Below are 25500 nucleotides of genomic sequence, written 5' to 3' on the forward strand. Positions count from 1 at the left end.
TAGGTTGCGATGTAAATCGTTTCTAAAACTTCTGACTGTGATGATGTGATTGAGCTCCCTGGGAGCCGGGAGGCAGTGAAAGCAGCAGTTACTGATGCAAAAGGCACAGCGGTCCAGGAGGGGGCCGGGTGGGGTCCTGGAGGGGTCCTGGAGGAGTCCTGGGGCCGAGCCCCTCCCCGGTTCCGGCCGGCAGCGGGTGTGCCGCGACCTAGATGTGCGGCTTTCGGGGAACTGCCTCAGTCTCTCTGTGTCTTGGTTTCCACATATGTATCATGGAATTCATAATAGCCTCTATTTCATACGTGGTTAGAAAGATGGAGACACCATACACAGAAGGGTCTGCCGGGGAAATGATGGCTGTGGTCTGACGGTTCTCATCATTATCCTTGTTCTTTTAATTTCCGTCCTCCCCCGCCCCCCGCCCACTGTCCTTGGGTCCTCCCAGCCCACCGTCCACACACGGCTCTAATACTGTGTTCTTGTACCAACCTCGCTCTGCCTGAGAGACTAGCTAGCGGCCACCCTCCAAGGTCCAGCCGTTGTTGCCTCTTCTTTGAGGCCGCTTTGTGGTTGGTCTCATATATCTCCTGGAGTCTTGCAAGATGAGTCCTCTTTTCCTCATTTTCCATGTGGAGAAACTGAGGCCCACGGAGATTGATTTGTCCAAGGCCACCAAGCTTTCAAGGTCACAAAGTTTCAAACCCAGGGCTCTGTGATCCCCAGACCACCGTGATTGACCCCTATCTCCCTTCCTACTTGGATCATGTTGTATTCATGTGGCCACTGATCCAGCTACGGTGTGAATTCTTCGATGGTGGGCGTAAATCTATTCATCTCTGTGTCCCTGGCATCTAGCAGGGCACCTGGTACAGGCAGATGCTTGATGAATACCTGGTGAGCGACTGAAGGGAAAGACAAATTCCATGTGCATATAATAAAGGAGTTAGGTTTGAAGGGATCTCTAAGTTCGCCACAGGTCTCAAAAAGCTTAAGTCACGCAATTCACGGAACTTTCTTCTCGTCAAAATCATGTTAGGAAAATCTAGCAGTGTGTAGTAGTGCACGATTTTTAATATAACTTGCAATTTCCATAGCTTCTTATTGAGACATGAACTTAAACGGGCACAGGTGGTTGGTCGAATATGTGTATCCAGAGCATTGTGGGAGAATCTCAGTGTGGACCTACCTGCGAAGCATCTTGAACTGAGTGAGACGGGTGTCAAAACAGAAAAGGTGTTAAGGCTGAGCAGACCTGTGCCTGGGTCCTTCTCAGCCGCCTGCTGGTCTCCTAACCTTTGCCAAGTCACCAGGCTTTTCCATTTCTTCATCTGTAAGGAGGGAACAACGTGAAGTGGGGCTGTGATGGGAACTGTGGCTGCTGCAGGGTGGACTGGACGTGAGTCAGTTTCCTCTTCCTCCTCTTGCAACTTACAAGACAGAGTTCAAATTCCTCACTCTGGTCACTAAGGTACTGTTAGTCCACCTTTCAGCCTATAGTCCTTGTTCTCTGTCGCCACCTGCGGCAGCATCGACAGGTGTTTACTGCACATCTGCCTGTGGCATTTGCCATGCCTGGTGCACAAGACAGTCTTGGTCAGTGTGAAAGGGTTGGTACAGGTGACTGAGGTTCTTAGAGGCCACAGCATGGTGCCATCCCTTCCAACTGGAGGCTTGACTTGGCTGTGGATGGTGGGACTTCAGGGGGCAGTTACAGGGAGAACAGGTGGTATTTGTAAGGGTCCAGAGGATGGAAAGTCAAGGCACGTGTGAAGGTCATCAGTAGACAGTGCTTTTGGACTAGGGGGCCAAGCATGAGAAGAGAAGGTGGAGGGGTTAGATGGGGTGGTGGGGGGTGGTTCCTGCTGAGAATTGAGTGGTCATGGAAGGGACTTTATTCCTGCCTTCCTCCCTGTTGTCCATCCTTCCTTCCCTCTTTCCTCTTTCTTCTCTTTCTCTCCCCCTGCCGACTACAGAAGGATGGAGTTTGAAGCAAGGTTGAAGTTGGAGGATAGAGAAGGCAGATCTCAATGGGGTTCTCAGTGGGTGTGGGAAAGAGAAGAGATCAAATTAGAAGAGGATTAAAATATCAGTACAGTTTCTAAATCCTGAAACTAAGTGAGAGTCCGTAAAGGACAAAAGGCAGAACACCATATCCTCTTCAACATCCTGGCTCCTGCTTCATGTCTGTTCCTGCCTTTGGATGGCTATGACTCAAAGGCTTAGGGACAGGGCCACCCAGGGGACACCTTCCTGACCTACTCCGTAAATCAGAGCTCTCAATTGGCAAGCATTTGATTTCTCCCAACATTAAGTTAAAGGAAACAAGAATACTCTCTGTCTGCCTGTCCATCCATCCGTCCATCCATCCATCTGTCCATCCATCCATCCATCCATCCATCTCTGTCTTTCTTCCTTCCATCTTCCCATCCATCCGTCCACCCACTGGGCACTAATACAACAGTAGAGTAGGAGGAAGGGTTAATTATTAATTGATGTAGAGTTATTGGGGTCATATAGATTTGGGGAGATCACCGTCTTCTATTTACTGTTTTCCTAGTCAAGTCACCTGATCACTCAGAGACTCAGCTCTGTCATCTGCAAACTGGGACTAATGGAACCTCCCTTACAAGGGTGTGATGTGGCGTCTCCACAGCAACCTTCCCCAAGTGCTTCCCCCGGTGACGTGGGTGGGGACCTCTGCTCCATAACCTATGGAGGCAGGACTGCACCACTAAGGGGTTATTTGCATATTTTTCCGGAAGAACAGGGTAGGTCTGCACTGGCCCCACCCATTGTGGAGAAAGTTCTTCTTCCTGAAGCCCAGCCTTGCTGGGGTGCCTCATTCTGCCAGATGCTTTGAGGCTCAGCGTGTGATGGCCGCCTCCCAGGGGGCGTGTGCCCTAGCGGAAGGGGCAGGGAGGGAGCCCCAAGGGAAGGGTTTGGGTGGGTTGTTCTCTGCAAGGGTGGGCACCCAGAGACAGCCTCCCACCCTGCACATTACGTCCCAGCGGCAGGGTGGGGAGTCCTTGGCACTGTTTTTCCAGATAAGGAAGCTTACAAGGGCTGGGAAGGGTAAATAACGTGACCAAGGTCACATGCCTGTGGGTGGTAGGTGGACCCACAGGGTGGCAGGGGGTTTAGAACTGGGACACAGCCTGGTGGCTCAGCTGCCCCTTCCCTGCTTCCGTTTTGATTTTGGAGAGAAAATCTCTACCTTCAGCCTGGACCTGTGAAATGGGTACATCCTGAACAAGGAAATGGCCAACAAGTTCTGGAGACTCAGCCTGCTGGTCTGGCCAGGGTGTGGTGGGTGACACAGAACTGCACGCCTGGGTCTTCCCAGCGACAGTCCCAGAACCAGCGTAGCAGCAACAAGAGGAACAACAAGGAGGCTGAGGTGAGTTTATCAAGAGGCTGAATGTCTTTGTTTTAAAGAGTGAGACTTTATTCCTAGACTTACTGATGCCTGTCCTAGAATTTAGGTGTGCAAAGGCCTTTCTTTTATGAAATGAGAATGACAATAGCAGGTACTTGGGTTTTGTTTTGAAAGTTTTGGCCAAATAAGAGCTGGAAACTCTACATTGATTCCTCTCTCTGCCTACCTGCCTATTATCTGTGTATCTATCCATCATCTTTCTGTTATCTATCTATCTATCTATCTATCTATCTATCTATCTATCTATCTATCTATTTATCTATCTATCTATAAACTATATACCTATCTATTTGTCTGTCTGTCTAATCTATCTACCTATCTTCCTGTCTTTAATTGTAAAATGTACTGCTCTATGACATCCACGGGTCTGGGCATCCCTGCTCTGTATAAGCTCAAGAAAGGTCCTGGATTAGAAGCTCTCAGTGCCTTCCAGGGGCTACTATTCAGCCACATTTCAGGCAGCCCAGAGCCCTTGTGATCCTGGCTCTGCCTCTCTCTAGCTGTGTGATGACTCTCTCGGGGCCTCCTTTGCTCCTCCACAATCTGGACTTCCGAGGCTGGCTTGGAAGGGTCAGTGTGAGGTCTGGGAGCACAGAGCGTGGAAACGACTAGCCCAGAGCCTGGCACACAGTGGGCATCCAACCAGTGGGACTTGGCCTCATCTGTTCATTCATTCGCTCACCCGCTTACCAAAGCCCATGGACCTCTTCCTGTGGACTGGCCCCTGCCTGATGTGCTGCGGGAACAGCAGACATGGACGGCTCCAGCTTTCAGCTTTTCAATGGAGCCGGGGCCCCAGTAAATACACAGAAGATCTGCTTGCTGTGTGGGGTGAAGGGGAGGGCTCCTGGAAGAGGGTGTGCAGGGTGTTGCAGGAGCCCGTGCAGTTGGAGGGGTGGGGGGAGAAGCACCTGGCCGGGCCTAGGGTATGGGCGCTGGTGGGATGGGGTCCGGTTGACACAGAAGAGCTTCTGGCTCTAAATGGGAGATGCTCAGAGGACCAGGGGAACAGATTTCCGGGAACCCCAAAAATTTAAACACCAGAGAAAATGCAAACGCGTGGTTTCTTGGAACGACAGATGGACTGTGGTCTTTTTTAGAGCAGAATGTCACCGCTGATTTGGAGATCACACCTTCTCTGGGGGTCGTGGTAGCAGATCCCCTGCACGCCCAAGGTCCATCTGTTTGCAGAGCCCTTTCTCAGACTTGACTTCGTCTGATCTGCACAGCAGGCCCACAAGGCGGGCATTATCATCAGTTACCTAAGAGGCCATGGTGGCTTGGATAGATGAGATGATATGCCTAAGGCCACCTGGCTGGTCAGCTGCGACGTGACCCAGCGCTTCAAGTCCGCGGCGCCGGCCCTCCCAAAGCAGCCCTCTCCCTCCAAACCCTCTGCATGCGGTATCTGCCCCATTCACAGGCGCCCTGTTTTGTTTCTCTCTTTCTGACATCTGCCGACTTTAGAAAGGTCAGTCAGCACCTTCGGCCAGTGACCTCAGCATCCCGTGACCCTGAAGAGGACACAGAGCTGGGCAGTGGGTCCTGGTGTCTCCCTCTTCTCTCCGTCCCCAGGGGGGCGGCCTCCTGCAAAGTGATTTTAGCAGGAGCCTCAGGAAAAAACTGGACATGTTGACTCTCAGTGTTCAAAAGGCTGGCATCTGGGGGAAATTCATTATTTATATTCTGATGGGGGAACTCTCTGTTTTTCTCAAGTGAAAACATTTGCTAAAAATCCTGGCAAATCAGAAAGAAGGAACTTAAAAAAAAAGAAAATTTAGCATCAGAAGTTGGACACTGATTAAAATTCCGGGTTAAATCTTTTTGAGCCGGGGAACAGACGACCCGCACAGCCCTCCTGCGTGGACTTCTATTTCTGTGAATGTTGCCCTGTGTTAGTTTTGTTGTCAGTGTACAGGTTTTTTTTTTTTTAAGGATATAAATTCCAACCATGTTTCGTGTGAAGGGTCTCAGTGCACACTGACATTGTGAGTGTCAGCCCCAGATCACTTTAATCAGAGAGTGGATATGCATGATAAAACGGATAAGGGACTTTAATCAAAAAATCCGCTGGCCTGGAAACGTGACGCACTCCGCCAAACACACTTCATCCCACTTTTCTTGTGCCACTGCCAAGATTCTATTTCATGAATATGCATTGGGCATGATATTACATTAAAATGTGACATTGGTGTATGGCGTGGAGGATTTAGAATTCCCTCCCCGGCCCCAATCTGTATGTAGATAGCTGTACACGCACACACACGGGCGCTCACACGTGTGGATTTCCACAAAGTTTCTGTCAATTGGACGTTAATGTCCCGATGTGATTTTTTTTCTTCCCAAAGATTGTTTGGGAGCTGAATATTGGATTTGTAACCTGTATCAGCCCTGTAAGAAACTAATAGCAAAGCAGGCAGGAGTTTTATCTAAACGCTCCCCAGGAATGTTTTGTCCAGTTTTCAGCGAAGGTTACATCTTGCTGTATGAAGTGCTCACTTGTGAGCGGGCACAGGCGGGGGATTTTGTGGCTTGTTTCTACTCCAAGGAATTCATTCCAGGTGTGATGAATGAGGGAGCGGTGTGCCTTTCCCAGTTTCAGCCGCATCACATGCTTCTTAGAAACTGGACCGGGAGACCCTGGTGAAGCGCATGGAGCTCCCTTCCTCAGGAGCAACTCTAGGCTCACGTCTGTCTGCTTTGGGGTCCACAGACTCCAGCTAGTCAGCCGCCATCAGCCCCCAGCTCTCCTCCTCTCTGACTGTTGTGTTTTTCCCTCCACCTAGATGGAAGCTGCAAATTTTGAGAACTGATCAGAAATAATATCATGCCATGCAAAGCACACAGCTTGCCAAGTCAGGGTGCATGGAGCAGATTAAAGATGAATGTATTGTGAGACCGTGTTAGATACCTTGCAAAGTCTCGTGGAAAAATTCTGGGTGGCGTTGGCAAGCACAGATTCGTCTGAAGGAATCAGGGGCTGAATGGCTCCCTAATGCTATTTGCATAGAAAACAGACTGGTGTTCTGACTCTGCACCGGGCTGGCTGTTCCGTGGCCTCTCGGTGGCACTGGTGGCAAAGGCTGGCGCCCCCACCTGCCGCCCCTTCCGGCCGTACAGACCGTCATGGAACTGGTGGGGTTTTTCTGGGCTTTAGCCAGGGTTCCCTGAGCATGACAGCTGCTTCTCTCACCCACTTCACATCGCTTTCCCAAGGCATGGCTATGAGATTGTGTACTGGGTTGAATAGTGTCCCCTCCCCAGATTCATGCCTACCCAGAACCTCAGAATGAGACTTTATTTGGAAATAGGGTCTTTTCAGATGTAATTTGTGAAGGACCTGTAGATGAGATCACCCTGGATTTAAGGCCAATGACTGGTGTGCTTATAAGAGCAGGAGAAAATGACAGAGACATAGAGAAAAGACGGTCATATGAAAACGGGGCAGAGATAGGAGTGACGCTGCCACACGCCCAGGGACGCGTGGAACCACCAGAAGCTAGAGGTGGCCAGGAAGGGTTCTCTCTTAGAGCCTCTGGAGGGAGTGTGGCCCTGCTGACACTTTGATTTTTTTTTTCCTTAGCCTCCGAAACAGTGCAAGAATAAATTTCTGCTATTTTAAGACACCCAGTTTGTGGTACTTTGTTATGGCGGCCACAGGACACTTGCAGACCATACAGTAAAGGGTTTCTAAAGACTCTCAAAACCCCTAGATGTCGAGCCTCATTCCCTGCTCTCCAGCTGCGTGGTTAGAACTGTGTTTTCCCCTCTACAAGCTGGGGGCCACCCCTGTTTCAGTGCTGGCCGGGGGAACTCCCAGTGGGGAGGGGACACAGCCCTTGGACAAATGAAGGTCCCTTAGTGTGGTCGGGATGGAAAGTTGAGCACAAATCCAACTGGGGACCTTCATGTGCAAAAAGAGATGGTGGCTCAGCCAGGCCGCCCACACAGATGGACGGCAGCCCCTCCTCTCACAGGACTGCGAGGTGGCACCTGCAGGCCAGAGCCTCGAAGCTGTGCTCAGAGCCACACCTAGTGGACACGACTTATCCCACATCCAAAGATTGTACTTTCTGATAAATTGGGGGAGTAACCAACCTCAATCAAAAAGATGTGGGGTCTTGAGGGTCATGGACATGGAAAGTCCCCTTAGGAGGACCGTGGGAGGAAGGTCATGTGGGCAGCATGGGGTTGGGGGCCATTTATGGCTGGGAAACCCTTAGAAGGCCCCTCCATTCCTCGGAGCCTCACTTTTGGCATTTGAACAATGTGGGTAAAAATTATACCCAGCACACAGGGTTGATGGGGAGACTAAGTTAAGTGAGGTAACTCATGCGAACAGTCTATAAATGATGAAACTTTATATAAAATTAATATTTTTATCCTTTGAAGGTAATTTCCCCTCCCTCCTTCCTTTCTCTTACTTTTTTGGGACACCCAACTCTGTGCTATCGTGGGAGTCCCAGGAGAAAGCTCCCTTTCTGGGAGAAGGTATACATAGCATCTGGCTGGGAAAAGGCAGCACTTGAGGCCGCGAGTCTTAGAAAACCTTCTCTGACAATTAATGGGCATGTATTGATTTCCAAGTACTTTGCCCACTGCCAACATGTCCAAACTGCTTCCCTATAAAAACTAAAATTCAGCAATATTGGACCTTCTGATGTCACCAATGGCTTCTGGTGATTGATATCAGAATCCCTGGTAGACCAGCGCAGCCTGTGTCCAGGGACCCCGAGAGCAAAGCCCGTGGGTCCCCTGACAGCACTGAGACTTGCAGATTGCAATTTGGGGCCTGCTGGAATGAGAAGCATGGTTCTCTGTGATGGAGGCTGAACTTGGGTGGGGCTCCCTCCTATCCGGACCTCTCTCATTGGCTATTTCTCCTGAGCCTTAACGACATCTGAATCAAGCAAGATAAACACTGTGATACTTCAAAGGCTCGGCTGCTGCTCACAAAGGCAGTGGTAGCCTGATGGGCGAGGCATGGGGTCTGGACTGTGAACACGGATGAGATGAGAGCCAACTTGGGGACAGCTGAGTGCCACAGACCGAGCCCTGGACAACTGAGATGACATCTGCCTGTCCCAGGCTCTGCTGCTCACGGGGGGTGAGACCTTGCCATGCATGCCACATCCCACTTGGGGCCTCAGTTTTCCCATCCACAACCTGAGTCTACATCATAAGAAATTTGTGAAGCTCAAAAAGGACTAGATATTTATAAGCAAAATACACTTTGAACAACTGTGGAGCAGGGGCAAGTGCCACTGTGATTTCCCACCATTTACTAGACATGTACCCATTCACTATAAAAATGGTGGGGTTTTTTAATTCAAAAAAACACACACACCCCAATGTTCATAGCAGCACTATTTACAACAGCCAAGACATAGAAGCAACCCAAATGCCCATCAATGGATGACTGGATTAAGAAGATGTGGTATATATACACAATGGAATATCAGACATAAAAAACAATGAAATGCTGTCATTTGCAGCAACTTGGATAGATCTGGAAAATATGCTTAGTGAAATAAGTCAGACAAAGACAAATACTATATGATATCACTTATATATGGAATCTAAAAAAGTTACAAACGTATCTATACACAAAACAGAAAGAGAAAGCAAACATGGTTACCAAAGTCGGGGGGTAGGGACAAGTTAAGAGTATAGAATTAACAGATACACACTACTACGCATAAAATAGATAAGCAACAAGGCTTTATTGAGTAGCACAGGGAATTATCCCCAACATCTGGTAATAACCTATAAGGGAATATAGTCTGCAAAAATACTGAATCACTATGCTGTACACCAGAAACTAACACAATATTGTAAATCAAGTATACTTCAATAAAAAAAAAAAGAAGGCGATGTTTTCAGGGAAGTTCCTCCAATCTGAAATAAATAGCTTTCTTGGAGGAATTCCACGTGTTGTAATTTTCACTCGAGAGGCAAACCTAATTATGGGGCTTGGGTGGTGCCAGCTGGCAAACCCAGATGGCACTGTGTCCACCTGCAGTCCCTGGCAGGTGGGATGACCTTTGCGTTCAGGGCGTGACTCTCTGGTTCTTAACTTTTTGAACCACCCTGAACATCACTTGAAAAGGAAGGTGCCCAGGAAAGGTGAGGCAGCTGTTCTCATTTAACCGCCAGCATCGTCATCAGATCCAAATCTCCGAATTCTGTAACCCAGGCAGGAGGAAGAACATTCCCTGTGCAACCCCGACGAGCTCGGTGATAATGAATCCTTTTGCATTTGCTTATGTCATGTTGACGCCTCACACTGGGTTATATCATGTCATGTTTCATTATTCTAGGATTCATAAGACATAGTAGAATACTGGCAGGAGTTTGGGAATTAGAGGGAAAAAAAAAGCGCCCACAACCCCACACCTACCGTATATTTTTCTTACCTGTTGCCCACTGCGGTTTCAGTTCGAAAGCTCCCCCTGTGAGTCTGTGTTATTAATTAGGATGGTTGGTTATCTGCAAGAAGCAGATATTTCTAAGATACAGGCACACAGTATGGGAATGAGGGTATCTGGGGACTCACTCTACTTGAAGAAATAGAACCATACTTGAAAGTTGCATTATGCGGCAAGGACAAATGCATCTAAAAATAACTCACCAGTCTGATTTTTCTCTCCGCCTTCCTATCCAGTGGCGATGTGCTTCAGCTTTGGCTCCTTAATGTTTGGGGTCCTCCAGACGTATGCATAATTTTGACCTTCTTCTTTTCTACCCGGACTGCTCTTAAATTTTGTTTTATGGTGGTAAGAACACTTACCATGAACTCTGCCATCTTAAATTTTCAAGGGCACAGTACAGTATTGTTATCTGCAGGTTAACAGTGTTGCACAGCAGGTCTCCAGAACTTACCCATCTTGACTCAATAAACCTGTTGTACCTCCTCTTCCCCCATCCCAGTCCCTGGAATCCACCATTCTATTCTTTTTTTTTTTTTTAAATCAAAGTATAGTTGGTTTACAGTTGGTGTTAATTTCTGGTGTACAGCATAGTGATTCAGATATATATATATATACACACACACACACACACACACATACACACACACTCATTTTCATATTCTTTTTCATTATAGGCTATTACATGGTATTGAATATTGTTCCCTGTGCTACACAGCAGGACCTTGCTGTTCATCTATTTTATACATAGTAGTGTGTATCTGCAAATCCCGAACTCCCAATTTATCCCTCCACTACCCCCTATTTCCCCTCTGGTAACCATAAGTTTGTTTTCTATGTCTGTGAGTCTGTTTCTGTTTTGTAAATAAGTTCATTTGCCTTATTTTTTTAAGATTCCACATGTAAGTGATATCATATGGAATTTTTATATTCCTTTCTGGCTTACTTCACTTAGTAGACAATCTCCAGGCCCATCCATATTGCTGCAAATGGCATTATTTTATTCTTTTTTATGGCTGAGTAGTATTCCATTGTATGCATATATACCACATCTTCATCCAATCATCTGTCGATGGACATTTAAGTTGTTTCCATGTCTCGGCTATTGTAAATAGTGTTGCTATGAATATTGGGGTGCATGTATGTTTTTGAATTAGAGTTTCCTCCAGATATATGTCCAAGAGTAGGATTGCTAGATCATAGGGTGACCCTATTTTTAATTTTTAAAGGAATCTCTGTAACTGTTTTCCATAATGGCTGTACCAACACCATTTTATTCTTTCCTTTTGCAAGCTTGACTATTTTAGAGACCACACATAAGTGGAATCTTGCAGTATTTGTCCTTCTGTGACTGGCTTACTTCACTTAGCATAGTGTCCTAGGGTCTGACTCCTCTTCCTTGGAGGCCTGGAGGTGCTCTGGGAAGAAGCCAAGAGAAGGAAGGAGCATTAAGACAGTAGAAATTTTCTCTCCAGTATTGTTGGGGTGGGTGCTAGATTTAGCATGTGAAAATATGAGATGCCTGGTTAAATTTGAATTTCAAACATATTTATTGAGGAGACATTCATACTGAAAGAATTATTCATTGCTTATCTGAGATTCAAATCTAACTGGGTGCTATGGACTGAATTGTGCCCCATCCATGCAAACTCAGCACTGAAGCCCAAACCCCCAATGTGATCATATTTGGAGGTGTAGCCTTTAGGAGTTAATTAGGTTGAGGGGAGGTCTTGAGGGTAGGGCCCTCATGATGGCATTAGTGCCCTTCTAAGAAAAGAGAGAAGAGAGCTTGGTGCCTCACTCTCTCCCCATCATATGAGGACATAGCAAGAAGGGGGCCATCTATAAATCCAGAGGAGACCCCTCCCTAGAAACTGACCATGCCGGCTTCTTGATCTTGGACTTCTAGCTTCTAGAATGATGAGAAAATAAGTATTGTTTAAGCCACCCAGTCTATGGTATCTTGTTATGGCCACCCCAACTGGCCTAGATACCGAGCATCCTGTATTTTGTCTGGAAACTCTAAATGTTGGCTTATTTTTTCCTGACTCGACCCAGCATTGCCAATACTCTTTGGGTTGCCCAGAGGTGGTTTTGGCTGGGGAGCGGGGGAGGTTGGCTGTGAGCAGAGGCTGAGGTGGGAAGGAATAAGAGGTGGAGAAGTTGAAAGATACCTGTTGAAGTGTTACTAATTCTGGGGAAATTGCAGGGCAACAAGGCACAGACTGCTTTTGTGGTTTCCCAGCAGGGAGTAAAACACCTTTGCGGTGACCTCAACTGGTGTCATCCAACATAGTGAGGGGTCACGGATGGGAAGTCTTCAGAAATATATGTATGAGTTTGCCCACCCAATTGCCCTTGTGATCCAAATTTCCACATCCATTTGCACAAAAATGAAGTGGATACATTGGCAGTTTCTGGGTGAAAAGTAAATAAAGGGAACGTAACAGCAGGTCATCATTAGAGTCGGTGAGATGCTTCTGTGTCAATCTCGAAGGCTTTACTTTAGTCTTTTTCCCAATACTGGAAGCACTTGGCGCTTTTGTCAAAGTAGGGCATCTTGGGGTGGAAGACCTCGTTCCTCACCGACTGCTTGTGGGCTATTTGGCAGGTGACTTTTCCCTCCTGAGCCTCAGTAGCCTCTTCTGTTCAATGGGGTTGATAGGGAGAGGACTATTGATAAGATTAAGTAGATTGTGAATGTAAGGCATAGCCCGGCACTCAGTAGGTCTTCAATAACTGGCAGTCATTATTTTTCTTCAAAAAGTTTGTGTCCCAGCCATAAATACCCTGGCCATTAGTGCAGGCTCATTAGGAGCACTTGCAAATAAAGACATTTCCCTCTTAAGTGGAAGGCTATTTCACAGTGAATAAATATTGTATTGATAGCATTAATAATAAAAAATACAAATGTGACTATAAAGCAGTATAATGGATGTGACTTAGCAACGTGGGGATCCGAGTGGGTTTGGGGGATCTGTGTGATTTGGGAGGTTTTATGCTAGGCGGTCAGAATAGATAATAGTTGTATTAATTGGCTTCCTGATCAGAGTTATGGAAGTCATGTTTTATGGGAATTATACAGAAAATACTAGAATAATTAATTCAATGATTATTGAAATAACACACACGCTTCTGCCCTGTGGACTAACACCTACAGGGCCAGGTGGCCTGGGGCTTCTTGGTGTAGGTTTTCAGAGTGGGTTCCAGGACCCTGGTTCTGAAAATGACCCTCTTCCTAGGTCACTGTATGTGTGGTCTCATCGGCACCAACCCGAGGCAAGTGCACGTAGGCCCCTTGAGTGACCTGGAAAAACTGGGAGCTTGGAGAGACTTGGACTTTATGTTCTCCCCTAGAAATTGAGGCTCAGAGTCGGGCAGTGACTTGCCCAAGGTCACACTGAAACTAATGTGAATCTCTGAAGCTGTCCTATAATTGTTAAGCTTTGACTTTCAAAATCACTCACTAGTATCCTCTCTCTGTGTCCCTGGCAGTGGGAGACCCTGGGCATGGCTCCTCCCTGCCATGTGAGAAGCACGCAGCTCAAGCCATGTGTCGGTTATTGTGGTTGACTCCCCATCTTCTGTCCCACCCCAGGTGGCTAGTGGGAGCCACCTGGATGAGTCAGGGTAATCAATGCTAGCTGCTGTAACAGGTAAGCCCCAATCTCAGAGGCTTAGCGCAATACAGCATCAGTGACGTCCAGACCGGTGGGTGGCCTCTCACCAAGTGGTTCAGAAACCCAGATCTCCACATCTTACGGTGTTGTCATCTTTTAGGGCCTGCACTGAATCTTCTTCACTCAGTTACTGATGAGAAAGAGCACGGAGGACCACAGAGGACATTTTATGGACAAGGCCTGGAAGTAACATCACTTGTTTTTCACATTCTGTTGGTAGAATCCAGTCAAATGGCCCAACCTGATCTGTAAGAGAAGCTGGGAAATTCAGTCTTCATGGATGTCCTGGAGGATGGTCAGCACTGGAAAATATCCACCAGATTTCTCCTGCAGCATCATGGTCATCCCTCCCCCCTGTCCCGTGGGCGGCTTAAGAACAGGTATGGAACCCGGTCCTGGCCAATGAGTCTGGAGGTGATGACAGCTGAGTCTTTTAGGACAAGTTCTTTTGCACCGAAGGAAATGGGCCCATTTCCTCCTTTGGGGAAGTCCCCAGAACTGCGTCCTGGTCCCTCCCTGCCTGAGGAAGACACACACGTGGAAATGAGCCAGGCAGAGGGGCTCTTGGAGCAGCAGAGCACCCCCCTAGCATACGGCGCCTGGAACTTGCCCTGCCTCTGGACCTCTGCTGCTGGGGCATAATCCATCATCGCGTTGTCGGAGCTGGTTTGAATTTGGCCTTGCTGTTACTTGCGGCTGAGATCACCCTGACTGATAGCAGCCCCAGTGAAAATTCTTGGATGCAGTGTCCAAAAGTGAGCAAAAGATGTCAACGTTATTTAATAAAATGGATCATTACCGCCAGTGCCAGACATGTAGGCTGGGCTCAAAAGCCCAGAGGCAACTTGGAAAAGGGAGTCATCACCACAGGCCAGAGTCAGAAAGACCTTGATTCAAGTTCCTAGCTTGAATGCTTACCTACTCCGCAACCCTGGGCAAGTTACCTACCCTTTCTGAGCCTCTATTTTTTCCTGAGAGTCACAATGCTTATCTTGCCAAGTTGTTGAAATTCTACGTGTTAAGTGCTGGTCCACAGATGACATTTAATGGCTGGTAACTAGGTTTTGGCTTAATTGACTTGCTCAGAAAAGAAAGGGCCTTTTTCTTTAGTGTATAAAGTCTTTGGGCCCCAATTAACCAGTAGATCTCCTTCCCTCCGCTGTACAGACAGCCTCGCGGGGGTGGTTTGTGTCTAAGATCCCACTTGACCACGGCAGCCCGGTGGACCCTCCATTATTCATATTCTGCAGTAATGGGCTCATTATGCCTTGTCGTGCGACTCTGTGGATTCTGGAATGAAACCAAACACCATTTCTCCAGTGGTTATTTTCTTCCTCGAGATGCTTATACTTTTTGGAGGTAGTGCCAACACATCCAGCGAGGCACTCAGATCCTTTTTGGAAGAAGACAGGGTATAAATCATTAATAAGTAAATAAATAACTAACCATGTGATTCTGTCAATTTAGGAGGAAAAAAAATCAGTCAAGCTGGAGTTTGCTGTCACGTATACTGCTTGATTGACTGAATTATGAACGTTTTTGGGGAGGGGAAGGGAGGAAGGAGTATCAGCATCGTGTTGCTCTCTGACAAGGAAGTTCTGGGAACAAAACTTAGAAAACAAGGAGAAGAAAGTTAGTCCAAGTGACTGCCCCGTTTCCATGGCTGCAATTCGCAAAGGCACAGGTATAAAGTCCTGTATGGGCACAGGGTGGGTGCCAATCAAATATTTGGACCTCTCTTTTTTCCCTTGTTAAAAATTAAAATTCAACACCCTGTATGTGTTTCTTGTCTCAATACGAACTATTGTTTTTCTGCAATATTCATTCTAATGTGAAAAATGAAAGGTCATCATATTTAAAGACTTGGCCAATTCCCTTTCAGGAAGGGCTGGGCTCCATTTCATTGAAGAAAGAATTTTACGTCTTCCTGTGCAGTTTTGAAAAATTAATGATGACTTCATTATCTTCTCTTTTGAACATTAAAGTATAATTATGTCAGTGGACATAAGTAGAATTTCATTCATTTTGGTATAGAGTTCTGCGAGTTTTGACAAGTGCAGACAGTCACGTCACACCACCCCAAAGACTGGAGCACAATTTCTATCACGTGAAAAAATTCTGTGTCCCTTTGTGGTCAGCCCTCCCCTCCCACCCCAGATCCTCATAACCTCTGATCTGTCACTGCCCCTATAGTTTTGCCTTTGCAGGAATGTCATATAAATGGAATCCTACAGAATTTTACCTTTTGAGTCTGGCTTATTTCACTTGGCATAATACCCTGGAGATTCATCTATACTGTTGTATGTGCATGTAGTTGGTCTGTTCCTTTTTTAGTGATGAATAGTATTCCAAGTCCCACATTCCCCCCTGGAGCCTGGGTAAGATGCTGACACTCTTCAACTCTCTGTCTCCAACCCACCTACAAACACTGACCAAGGAGCCACAAACCTGGTTGTTTTAGGGGAGACATCATTCCCATCTCTCAGTATCCATGCTCTTCATTATGTCCTCTCAGGTGCCCCCGATAAAGGCAGAGAATGCCTCCCTCTCTTTATTTGGCTGAGCCATTTGACTTGTTTTGTCCAATAGAATGAGGTGGGTGTGGCAGCGTTCCACAACTGAGCCTAAGCCTTCATAGACCTGGATGTTTCTACTTGTCCTTGTGCTTCTGCCATCCTTATGGGAGATACCTGCCCAAGCTACCCTCTGGTCTCAGGTGGAGGATGAGAGTCTCAGGGAGCAGAGCTGCCCCCTGTCAAAACCAAGCAAGAGCAGCTGCCCGCTGGTGGGTAAGTGATAATCAATTATTGTAGTTTGTTACACAGCTGTCACTGACTGATATACCCCCTTCTTCTGCATTACAGTGATCTGCTTATGAAGAATGAAACTACTGCTTCTTACATGGACAAAAGAGGGCAAAGGATAAGCTCACTCCTTCTTTAAGGCTCAGCTCCAAGTCTGCCTGTTCCCTGAAGCCTTCCCTGATGATTCTGGTTCAAATGGACTTCCTTCTTTCATCTCTGTATCTCTTTCTAGTTTCAACCAGGAATTTATTTGAGTTCTGCTTTATGAGCTTGTTAGGGCTTTTGCACTTCTGATCCTCTATCTAGAACACTCTTACTCTGGGTCTTGACATGATGGGCTCATTACTGTCAAGTCAGCTCAGATGTCACCTCCTCAGAGAGGCGTTTTCTGACCACCCTCCTGCCCCTAGTCTGAGGCAGCCCTTCCAGTCACTCTTCACTACATCTCTTTGTTTAAGGCACCCATCACTTTCTAGAATGATCTCATGTGTTTTTACATGGGTATGTTTGTTAAATGCACTGGTTGTTACCTCCTGGACTTCTCTTGAGTTGGTTCCTACTACATCTCCAGCACTTAGAGCAACTGGGTGCATTAACTAGTCCACTTCAAATACTAGATGAATGGAAAGCCGAAGCTTTCCAGCTGTCTGCTGCCCTCCCACTTTAGTTCTTTAAAGGACCAATTGATGCCTTAAAAAAAGAAAAAAGGACCAGACTCCTGGTGTTAGATGCTTAGGGCTTGACCACTGATCTCTGTGTCCATCCTCCAATTACGCCACTTTCTGGCCTCTTCTGTGCGTGGAAGATTTGGATTCTCCCATCTCCACCCTGACTCCATCTCTCCTTCTCCTCTTCTTCCTCTCCATTTATTGAGAAATAATTCACATACCAAAAAGTCACCCATTAAATGGTCTTAGAGTTATCCTAGTATCACCACAATTGAAATTAAGAACATTTTCATCACCTCAGAAATAACCCCCGTCCCCTTACCCCTCATAGCAATCACACACTCTTAGCCCCAGGCAACCACCATCTACTTTCTGTCCCTATAGCTTTGCCTACTCTGGGTATTTCCTGGAAGTGGAATCAGACAGCATGCCGCCTTTGCGACTGGCTTGTTTTACTTAGCATCATGTTTTTGAGGTTCATCCACACTGTACCATGAATCAGTGCCTCATTCCCTTCTATTGCTGGACAGTATTCCATCGCGTAGATAGATGGATAGACCCCATTTTGTTTATCCAGTCACCAGTCGACGGCCATTTGGATTGCTTCTACTTTTTGGCTACAGTGATGGTACCCTGGTAAAATGCCTGTACGAGTTTTTGGGTAGATGACTGTTTTCATCTCTTTGGGTCTATAGTTAGGTCTATAGCTCCACATTCTGCCTATCTTGACTTTTGCCTTCACCTCTTCCCCTATCATTTGCTCATGAGTCTCATAATTATGATGACAAAAGCCACAATGATGATAAGAATGATAAAATTAATCAGCTCTTTCTGAGCATTTACTCTGTGCCAGACACTCTTTAAAGCACCGTACATGTATTAATCATCAGGACAACTCAGTGGTGATGGTAAGGTTGTTGCCCCCATTTTAAAGATGAAGAAACTGAGGCACAGAGATGTCAAGTGACCAGCCAACAGTCGCAGTGCTGTTAGTGCCAGACTCTGACTCACTCTGGCTCAGTTCTGGAATCTACCTCCCTCGGAGGTAGCGCCCCTAGTTTGATCTGGCCCCCAGAGTCTCAACCTGGGCTGCACCTGCTCCTGCGGACAGCCTCCCATGCATTCTGTCCCAGTCTCCTGTGACATCCTCCTGCGCTAAAACTGAGCTCTTGAGGGCAGGAACTAGTCCTCTTTCATTTCTGTCTTCTTGCTACATTTTTCACACTACCCGGCATACAGCAGAGATTTGAAAAATACTCATGTAATTGAAAATAATTTAATTAAATGCATGAGACATTCCTCAGTGTAGACCATGCATTTGTGGACTCAGGAGAGACAGGTGTAAATGACGGTGTGAGGTATTTCCAGAGGGGGAAGAAGGATCCTGGACATGGATTCTGCAGGCTGCTCAGGATGGAAACTATTTCCTCTTCTTTTCCTTTTTGTGGTTTTCAACGACCCAGTTCTGCTATAGTTACGTCCAATAAACCCCCAATGCCAGTCAAACACACAAAATAAAACATCTGATTTTGCATACGAATGAATGCATGAATGAATGAGGTAGCCTCCCACCACCACTCTTACGCACGGTTAAAAACGAATTAGGTGAGGATACTGGAAAAAAAATATGAAGATCCTTTGTCAGTGACATTGGCAAATTCTAGCTCTGTCTCCAAGTTTGATCACTGCCCCCCATCTGTCCAGAATGGTAATAATGTCAGATAATAATATTCATTCACTGCTCAGAGCCCTATAGCCCCAGAGCTTACAAAATCCTCTTATTGAAATAATCACCTCGCGGATCCTCTAAAACTCGTCTTTATCACCTTCCCCCATTTCTGATGCTGAACTCCTCCCACTGGGCTGAACTGCTCCCAGGCTCCTGCACAGGCTTCATTCTCTCTGGTCCCCAGATTGCTGTATGTGCTGATACCTCTGGCCTCACAATCCTGTTCCCCTTTGTGCTTACCCACCCTTCCTATTTCCGCTTAGGCATCACTTCCTCCCGGAAGCCCTCCCTGACTCCTCCATCCATCCAGGTCCTGTATTCTTCTGCTCCACCATCAACACTGTTCTATGTCCATTTTCTCCACTAGGCTGTGCATCTCTGGATTCAGAGACTGTCCTGCCCATGATACAGAACTGATGTCCAAATAGAGGGCATTCGATGAATGACTGGATGGCAAAACCCCACGAGGTGAGTGTGCTGCACCTCGCTGGACGGGTGCAGAAAGAGAGGCTCAGAGAGCTCAGGGCGTTTGGAACTGTTTGGCACAGACTCTCTCCTGGATGGCTGTGGCTCAAGAACTGAGTCTTCCGTTTGTCATCTCTTTGGGCAGCTGGGCTGACCCCCTAAAGCCACGGCTCTCGCTCAGAGACCCATTTAGGATGCTGCTGAAATGGGGTCCACCCAGAGCATCTCTGCATCCTTTAAGCTTCTGCAGGCGTGGAGAGCACGTACCAAATTGAAACATGCATTAAAAGAATTTTGTGGGTTGAGCCGATCATGGGAAAAACTACTGTACAAATACTGTCAAATGGGGCATGTATTTAAAAGGTTAGACGAAATATCTCCTTGCCTTTTTTTCTTCAGTTCTCTTTTTATAGTCCACTGCAAAACAATAATGGATAAAAGGGTGCAGAGAATGCATGTATATTTTCTTTTCTTTTCTTTTTTTTTTTTACCTTTCCCTAAGGAGCTTGTGCTACCCACACTAATTGTAGGTTTTTCTGAAAATGCAGCATGAGTCATTTATAAATAAAGAGACTTTAAAATCCCTAAAAGACTCCCCAAGGTATTCAGTATTTCAGCATAAAATAACTGTTAAATGGAGTTATTCTGAATTAGCTTTTACTGGAAAGTGGTGAAAATAAAGTTTTCTTTTCACTGTGACTGTTGCAATAATCCTTTTACACAGCCACCCCGGGGTAATTGACAGCCCATTTCCATAATTCAGGTTTTAGCAAAGCCATCCCCTGAGACGGCTAGTGCTGGAGAAATGGGGGCCTCCATGAAAGTCACCTCTCATGCCGGCCAAGAGGGAAACCAGCCCAGGGTCCCTGGGGGAAGACCTGAGATGACTGTCCAAGTTCAAAAACAGGTGCAGACATTGACTTTGGGGGTGGGGAAAGAGCAGCACCTTTGGATTCAGTTGGAAGCCCAGCTCTGCCTCTTAGAGGCTGTGTGGCCTTGGGGGAGTTGCCTAACCTCTCTGACCCTTAGGGATAATAATAGTCCTTACTCTGTAAAGTTATTATGAAAGCTTGGAGTAATATTTATAAATACCCAGAACAAAACAGAAGGTGAAAACGGCAGCTGTAATTACTTAGTAACAACAATGCCACCGCATGTACCTCAAGTGGGCCTTGAACACGTGCTGAAGGGCCATCTCGGTCCCTGGCCTCCTCTCTGCCTCGCTGGTCATCTGAATGCCCTCACTCCTCCATCCCTCCATCTTTCCACTCTCCCATCTGTTGGCCGACTGGGTCATTTGGTCTGCACCTATCTTCAGGGTGTATGATATGCCATTTGCTCTGTGCGGGGGGCTGGGGGTCTGAAGGAGAATCAGACTGCAGGGATTTAGTCCAGGAAAGAACAGAAGGTAGGCGATGACTCTGTGCAAGGCGGTGACACAGGAGTGACCATGACAACTCTTTACTGGATACACTGAAGGTGCAGAGGAAGCAGTGGCTGCTCCACCTGGGGCAGAGGGGCAGGACAGGGACAGTTTCACAGGTGGAGAGTGGGCATGGAGCTGACCTCTGAGTGGTGAGGGGCTTCCAGGTGAGCAGGAGGCTGCGGAGGGGCAGTCACCTTCCCACAGATGGATGTGCTCCGAGGCAGGCACTATGGCTGTCTTATTCTCCCCGTGTCCCTATGTTGTCACATGGCTGAATCAGAGCTGGCTTTCCCTACGTGTTTTGTGGAAGGAATGAGTGAGCTCCAGGCACTGGCCAGGACTTGGAGAAGGAAGAACCAGGATGGTGGCTGGTGTGTCTGGGGATGGCCAGTAGCTGAGTCAGGATGGCAGGAGTGATGGAGATGGACCGGGTTCAGGTGAGAAAGGACCTGTCTGGCTGAGGGAAGGGGGAGGCACTGAAAGCTTTTGCAGAATGAGACTGCATGCATGAAGTCTCCTGCCTTTTGGCAAATCCTCTTCAGCAGTTTGGGAGAACAAATTGGCAGGAGGAAGGCCTGGAGGCTGGAAATAGGCATGGATTTGACAGGTGCCATCGGACTCATCCTTCTGCTGTCCCGGCTCAGCGCACAGTCAGAGGTCACTCTTGATCCTGGGTATAAAATTATTCAGAGGAGGTTTCCCTTCTACTTTGCAGCTGATTGACAAATTGACCTGTCATTCAAACCCTTCTTCCACTTATCATAAAGAGGAGAAGAAAATTATCTGTTCAGTGCATGTGGGAAAGAACGCGCGTTCATTAACTCTGGATGCTGAGATCTGAAACTTGTGGAGCTTCCAGGAATAGAGGCACTTCAAGGAAGACCCCGGGAGGAAGCCCAGGGAGCAGGTACATGCGTGCTGTGTGTACACATCACTCGCTATTTACACACACATGCGGTCCACACATCTGCTCTCGACAATCAATTTCAGAAACACACAAACCCAAACACACACACACACCCACACTCACCAGCGCACATACATCTTGCAAAGCGTGTAGCTACTGCATAAGTTTACGCCTCTGATGAGTGTGTACACATAGAGACAGATGCTTGGGTACCAGTGATTTACTGTGGGTACTGGCTGCCAGCTGTTGAAACCTGGGGCCCGTCTGAAAACACTGCGCTTTTTGGAGAGCTTTTAAAGGACTCATCTATCTTCCAGTTCCTCTGGAAGACAGCTCAGACTTTTCTAAGAGGAGACATTGATCAGGAAGGAAATTTCAAGATGGTGAGCATCCCCAGCGAGAGATGGACAGATGTCCTCTTGTCCAGCCATCCTAGTCCTTTCCTTACCCATCAGCCAGGGTTCTCCAGGGAAGCAGATCCAATGGACATGTGTGTATCTTTCCCTAGAAAGAGATGTATTATAAAGTGTTGATGAACGTGATTATGGAACTGAGACGTCCCACCTTCTGCCATTGGAAACCTGGGGACCTAGGAAAGCCAGTAGTGAATTTGCAGGCCTGAGATTTGGAGAGTCAGCGGTGTGGATTCCAGGGCAGGTCTGAAGGCCTGAGAACTGGGAGCACCAGGGCCAGGACGGTGATGTCCCAGCTCAGCGATCAGGCAGAGAGCAGATCCCACACCCGCCTCTTTTTGTTCTGTTGAGACCCTCAGTGGTTTGGCCGATGCCCACTCACCCGGGGGGCGTCATCTGCTTTACCCAGCCCACCAGCTCAAATGCTCGTCTCTTCTCGAAACACCCTCACAGACTCACCCAGCAATAACGCTTCAGCTGTTCTCTGGGCGTCCTGTGGCCCAGGCAAGTCGACGCATGAAATGAACCATCAGGCCCACGAAGTCACAACACCTACTCCTCATTCTTGACAACAGACCCTGTGCCAAACAGGGCGTGGCCTTAACGTGCCTCCTCTCAGACCTTCACCGTGACTTCATGAGATGTATATTGTCCCATGTTACAGGCGGGAGACTGAGGCTCAAGAAGGCAGCTCTGTGATGTGGCCAGGTCACAGAGGGAGAATGTAGCGGAGGTCCAACGCAGGCCTAAAAATCTATCTGTGATGCCTGTTTTTTGACTGTTAAGCACTTACACCTCTATCATTGCATTGCATCCTCACACAAGCAAAGGGAGGTGGGACTTAGTAATTCTTTTATTCAAAGATTTACTGAACTAGGCACTGTGCTGACTTTTGGGGAAACAGCCAGCGAGCAGAGGTACTAAATACCAGCCTCATGCTAATAGGAGAGGGCAGAAGGTAAACCAGTTAGGAAGGGATGCCGCAGGTGGTACCACGCGGGATGGAGAAGGAGAAAGACCAGTGAGAGGGAAGAGAGTGCCTGGGCAGGGTTCTTCTAGATGGCGGGGGCGGGCGGGGTGTCAGAGGAAAGCCTTGCAGGTCAAGTGATGGATAAGCAGAAACCCAGAGGAAGGGAAGAACAAATGAGAAAAAGAATGTTCAAGGAGGGGAAGTGACCCCGCCATGATCACATGGCTCCTTAGCACGGGGGCTGGACTCAGACCAAGCCCAAGCCTCCCCCGAGCATCCATGCGCAGAGCAGAGGGACCAACGGGTCCCTCCACTGTCACTTCTGTTCCCAGAGCCCAGCTTTTGCTCCACAGTTTAAAATGTGTCTTTCTGCCCGTGGCTGAGTAAGTTGAAATCTTTGAAACACTGAATGTTCTATAAAATCCAAATAATTCCCTGTAAATCAAAGTACTTGGCATGCTGGCTGCAAAGCCTGAAGCTTTTTTTTTTTTTTCCCCTAAGGTAATCTCTAGAAAGTAGTTTGTACTCATGTTTCCACAGTGATTAAATATGCAAAGTAATTTCCACGATTTTCACCGCGTTCTGAACCAAATCAGATTCCGTCCTGCTCCTCTTTGTACAAAGCCACTTATTGGATCAGATTCCCAAACAAATCCCCCGAATTTGGCGGATCATCATTTTAAAAGGGGGCTTGTTAAGATAATCATTAAATTAAACCACCCCTTTAAGAATATTTAGATCTGGTCCACCAAGCGGAACGGTCTAATGGTTTTTAAATTAGAAGCTGCGGAATGCTGGTGAATTTTCTTTTGTGGGTCAAGTGGGTATTAACAAATGCTAAGACTGTTCTCTCTTTTGCCATCACCTTGAAATCTGCAAAGAAAAGCACAGAGCGGGAAGGACCCAAGGAGAGAGGCAGGTGGGGGGCCGAGCCTGGGCTCCGCGTGGCAGTTGGGCGGTTGCAGGAGGGAGGCAGGAACAAGCAAGAGACGCTGCCACTCGCCATTTCTTTACACCTAGTCCCGAGAGCCCGAAGCCTGAGTCCGCCGGGCGGGCACATGTCCAGGGAGCGCCCTGGCTCCTGCAGGCTTAGGCTGCTCGTGGGCTCAGACCTTCCGACCACAGAGCCTGGGCTGGTACCTGTGGCCAGGAGATTTTAATTTTTTTTCAAACTTCCTCCTTGTCTGTCCTTCCAGGGAAGCTGGCAGGGAGTCCTGGAGAAAGCCAGAAGCAGGAGTGTTTCTGCAGCTCATCTGTAGAAATCTTAGGGACCTGTGCCTGTCATCAAGGCATTTCCCTCTTACAAGGTCTCTTGGCTTCTTGGCGGCCTCTGGGTCCCCAGCTCATGTGGCCCAGAAGCACCGCGCCGGGTTTGCCTGTGACTGATGGAAGTGCTCTCCGAGCTGAGCTTCAGGGTCGCCTGGACAGACTTTCACACGCCACACCCGCGCCTGCCTCCTAGAGCCTGGCTGAATTCATCTGGGCTGGGGCCCAGCGCTGGTTTTCTGGGGTTTTTTTGTTTGTTTGTTTTTAACTTTTGCAGTCAATCAAAATGTGCAGCCAGGGTTGAAAACGATTAGATTTAGGAAAAAAAGAAAAAACATATGCAGAACAGATAAACAAGATGATACTGTACAGCACAGGGAAATACATGCACGATCTTGTGGTAGCTCACAGTGAAAGAAAACGTGACAATGAATATATGTATGTTGGTGTATAGCTGAAAAATTGTGCTCTACACTGGAATTTGACACAACATTGTAAAATGACTATAACTCAAAAAAAAATTTAAAAAAAAAAGGAAAAAAGAAAACAAAAAACCTCTCCCACAGAAGTCTAAAGGAATAAGGTTCCTGTGTGAATGGGGCCTTCAGTTAAACCAGAGAGTTGGTAAATTAAGGCCCAGGGGCCAAATATGCCCTGTGTTGGGCAACAGGTCTACATGCCTAGGAGCTAAGAATAATTTCTCCACCGCTAATGGGATGGAAGTGGGAGAATAGCTCAGGGGTAGAGTTCCTGCCTAGCATACCTGAGGTCCCAGGTTCAATCCTTAGTACCTCCATTAAGATCTTTTTAAAAATTAAAAGAGGTGGGTACAGCTCCACGGTAGAGAGCTTGAGACTCTAGTTCCTACATTAACAACGGGAACAACAAAGAGCAAAAGTATAAATAAATAAAAGTTAAAAAAAGTGGATGGAAAGAAATTCAAAAGAAGGACACTATCTCTTTTTTTTTTTTAAGTTTTTTTGGATTTAAAAATTTTTTATTTTTTATAATTTTATTTTTTATTGAATTGTAGTTGATTTACAAAGTTAGTTTCAGGTGTACAGCAACGCAATTCAGTTCTACGTATACATACATAAATATATTCAGATTCTTTTCCACTATAGCTTATTACAAGACATTGAATATAGTTCCCTGTGCTACACAGTAGGTCCTTGTTGTTTATTTTGTATACAATAGTGTATATCTGTTAGTTCCAAACTCCTAATTTATCCCTCCCCTTCCTTTCCCATTTGGTAACCATAGTTTGTTTTCTATGTCCATGAATCTGTTTCTGGTTTGTAAATAAAA

The sequence above is a fragment of the Camelus dromedarius genome, chromosome 5, assembly GCF_036321535.1.
Source record: "Camelus dromedarius isolate mCamDro1 chromosome 5, mCamDro1.pat, whole genome shotgun sequence".
NCBI lineage: Eukaryota > Metazoa > Chordata > Mammalia > Artiodactyla > Camelidae > Camelus > Camelus dromedarius.